Here is a 4,322-nt window from a genome sequence, read left to right on the forward strand (position 1 = left end):
CAAGTCGGGACTATCATTCATACTGAGTGCTGGAAAGGATATTTGGCGCTAGAAAGTGAAAGCTACCAGCACTTTACAGTCAACCATCAAGAACACTTTGTTGACCTTGAAACAGGGGCCAACATCCAAAATATTGAAACCAGCCGTAAGCACTTGAGAAGAAGAATATCGAGGGGGGAATCAGAGGTAATTTGGACCTGCATCTTTGTGAATTTCTCTAGAGACGGCGAGTCCAGCGAAAAAATGTGGATCCACTCGATGCAATCATTGTAGATATAAATTTTTTGTATCCTGGAAAGAATGATCGACCTCCAATGGAAAGGGATGAGGGAAGTGACTGAATTTTTGTGGAATATAATTGATTTTCATTTATTTCTATTGCTTTTATTGCTCTTTCGGAATCGGGATGATATCGATTCGGTCAGGTTAGGTTAGGTTAGGTTAGATTAGACCCGCTGCGTCTACTATGGTATTTCTATTTTTTTTTTCCTTTTCCGTGTCACGAATAGTCCTTTTTGACCGAATTTGTAATTCACGTTTGTGTCGTTATTCGATTGTGACCATTCCTTATCATTTTTACCTTCGAACTCCTCTCGGCGTTTTCCGGAAGTTTATCCAAAAATATAATTAAAGTCTTGGGAGTACAATTAGAGTTAACTTATTTAAAATCTCCCTTGTACACTATATTAAAAATATTATTACTAATTCGGTAATTCACAATAGTCATAATGGGTAGTTAAAACACCTAATAAGTATTCAACGTCGTACCGTAATGTAATTTCTCGGAATTAACTACAAATAAATAATGGAATTATTATTATTGAATTCTATGCAGGATTACAATGTATATAAGCAGTACCTCGAGTTAGTATTGGCATATTCTTCTTTTTTACCTGGCGATAAATACATTCTACAAATATGAAAACTTTGGTTATTGTTGCTGCAGTTCTTCTTTGTGTTGCTTTAGTTTCAGCAACCGATGATAAAACTACAACAGCTGATGTAAAAATTCTGAGTAAGTGTTTTTTATTCATTAAAGAGATTTTGAAATAAATTTTCATTGGATAGATGTTACTCATTTATTATATATTAACAAAAAACTTCGAAATCGATGCGTATAATTTGAATATTCTTTATTTCAAAACGCCTTACTTGAACTGATAAAATTTTAAAGTTAATTTTTTACGTAGAAAATTTCATTTTTGATAAATTATTTATCTGCTTCGAGATTTCTCTGTACAGCAAATTATTTTATATTTTTGAACATTGGTAACAAGAAAATTTTCATATGTTTATTCGTACAATAATTGATGTTGACATAACACGGATTAATTATTATTGAACTCATCATTGGTGTAAGAAAGGTTCATTTTAGAACATGAAGTGTCATGAAAATGTCTGATTTTACTTTATTTGTCAAAGAAATAACCTAAAGCCAAGATTCTTGAAGTCCTATATTGCTAAATTTATGATTCGAGACCCTTTTAAACGCCATATCACACGTTCCCCCTCACACGCTCCCCCTTTTTTCATTCTAATGTATAATTTCACAAACAAAACATTTACTTACCCGTTACAGGATATTTTATGAATTCGTTAGTTTTTTATAAGAGGATGGTCCCAGAAATACCTGGCCCAACAAAGAATTTTAGAAAAAAATTTATTTAGTTCTCATCATGAACACTTTTCCCAGCGGTGTTCAATTCACTTTTTATAATAAGAATCGTCAAGTTGCTCAAAATTGTCAATAACAGTCAACATCACCTTTCCTTGTTGGAAAATCTTTGGCCACCAAGACATTTTTACAAGTTTGCGAATAGAAATAATCCGAGAGGACTAGATCTGGCGAATAGGATGCATGAGGTAGCAATTCCTTAATTTTGGTCATTGAAATAACGGATGTGTGAGCTGGTGTATTGTTTTTATGATACAACACTTTCTTGTTAACCGTATGCGCCCGGTGTTTGCTAGATTTCTTCGTTCCAACGTTGCAATAAATTCGCATAATGATCGTCGTTGATAGTTTTTTTGTTTTCATTATAGTCGATGAAAATTATCCCACGCGCATTCCAAAAAAATAGTCGCAATGAACTTGCTTGCAGATAGAACGGTCTTTGGTTTCTCTTGAACCGGTTCTCCCTTTTCAGTCCATTGCTTTGATTGTTCTTTTGTTTTGGGCTTGAAGTGATTGCCAAACACTCGATGACGCTGTTTTAGTTTTATTGGGAGCAAACGCGGCACTAACTTGTGCACAGCTTTCTCATGTCCAAATTTTCAGTTAATATGCAATGTATTGCATTTTTTAAATGCCTACTGTGTCAGTTAGCTCGCGCACTTTCAGTCGACGATCATTCAGTACCGCTTTGTTGATTTTATTCAACATTTCTGGAGTCATCACCTCATTTGGTGGACCATAGCGATGCCGGTCTTTGCAGGTCGTACGTTTAACTCTGCTATATAATATTATACTGTTGATAACGAAGGATAAGTCTCCCCCAGAGTAAAATCTCAGTTCTATATCGGTGGAAATTCACTAAAAACTACCACCATTTCTAAGTCAGGCCAGATACATTTGGGATTGTCCTCGTAGACCTCACTACCTACTAAACAGTTTCAATAATTCTATGACAATCTAAGCCTGATTTATGACATGATTTGAATATACTATCAACTAATGATTCTGAAGGTAGTCTACAGGAAAAAATCGAAAGGTTTAAGGTCCAATCCAGTCTTCAAAAGCAAGCAAATAAATAGTTTTACCAAAAAAATGCGGCACACTCACGTTAACTTATGTTTCGGGTATTGTCTTACTTTCACAGTTTGAAATCAAAATAGAAAGTTCTAGATTTGGATTAATTACTTTTTGATCTAGATCATCAACGCAAGATGTAATAGAAATCTGCATGACATGGAGCAAGATCAGATTGCTGCTAGTGTCTACAGAAAAATCTAGTTACTTTTGATTTAACAACCAATATAACATGTTTAATAAATTTGATGATTTATTGGAGCACTTTTATAAAACTAGTATAGTTAGTGGCAGGTATGAGGCAACGACGTATTGTTAAACAGCGTGCAAGATCCATCATATACAATATTTCATGTTATTGTCTTGCTCTATATCAAACGGTGTTAAATCTGTTTTATTTGTTGTTCAAATCACTTGTTTATCGATCCGTACAATGTTATTTATATTCGCAAACTGATTTTAATATTTCATCAATGTAATTACGGCTAAAAGACATTGGTAATCATCTTGTATTACTTTGAGGATACGGAAGACTCTATCTACGAAAGACTCATCACGAAAAACATATAAAAAGGTCTAAGAAGTAAAAAGCTAAGAAAAGAAATATTTTAGACAATAACTATTCTTTGAAATACAACTAACTCTCATTTTTGTTTCTTTTACAGATGAAGGTGATCCATGTAAAGATGAAAACGGGAAACCAATACCCCAGACTCAATGTGGACCAGGCTTAAGATGTTGTGGATATTTCAAGAAATGTGTTAAAAACGATGAAAAACATTAAATATATTTGACTATACTTTCTCATAAAACCATGCTTACTTTAAATATCATTGAAACCAAATAGTTTCTTTTAATTGTGTACTAAATAATAATTATAATAATAAAGAATCCAAAATCTCAAGTTTGTTTAAAGTATTATTCAATAACGTTCAAAATTTTTTATCAGAGAAAATCTTTTTAATTAGCTGACCAACAATAGTCCCGGCTTCAACATTTCCTTCTTATAACTTCGGAAGAAACTTTTCGAAGCTTACAGAAGCTTCTGGAGTTTCATCCAAGATTTTAACAAATTATTTCTTCAGCACTAACCGGTGGTGTTAACATTTTTCTCCATTTCAACAATCAGCACTCACTCAACGTTCTGTTCTTCGACTCAAAGTTCTGTTATATTCTATTCCATGAGCACAGATCCTCTTTTCATCAGTTTTGCAGTACTATTACAAATACCACCGTCTTGAAACCTATAATCAGTTGGAAATTCGCGCTACTCAACAGATTCAAGCAAGATTCTCAAGCAAATTCTATCACCTATTGAAGCTTTAGTTTTTAGTCGTTGAAATCTTCTAAAATGAGATGGCGTTTTGGTTGTTTTAAGATAACTTCTTTTAGAACTAAGACCTTCGGCTAAATTTCTGTAATAATGAAGATTTCAACATGTTTCCGCTCTAAGGTAATCAAAGGTAATCTAAGAAAACAGTTGATCTACGTCAAACTGGTGACCGTGAGGTAAATAATTGATTTTCTCGTATGTACTCGTTTATAGTACATAGCATTGTTGGCGGCCAAGGGG

The 4,322-nt window shown here is 33.5% G+C and overlaps 1 long non-coding RNA gene across 1 annotated transcript; it reads left to right on the plus strand.

The window, feature by feature from the left end:
- The first annotated feature begins 847 nt into the window (after positions 1 to 847).
- LOC130441551 (uncharacterized) lies at positions 848 to 3,653 on the plus strand. The gene is made up of 2 exons (XR_008909626.1): positions 848 to 1,015; positions 3,415 to 3,653. It is a non-coding gene; the product is annotated as an uncharacterized LOC130441551 (long non-coding RNA).
- Positions 3,654 to 4,322: the final 669 nt, after the last annotated feature.

This window comes from Diorhabda sublineata, chromosome 3, assembly GCF_026230105.1.
Source record: "Diorhabda sublineata isolate icDioSubl1.1 chromosome 3, icDioSubl1.1, whole genome shotgun sequence".
NCBI classification, from domain to species: Eukaryota; Metazoa; Arthropoda; class Insecta; order Coleoptera; family Chrysomelidae; genus Diorhabda; species Diorhabda sublineata.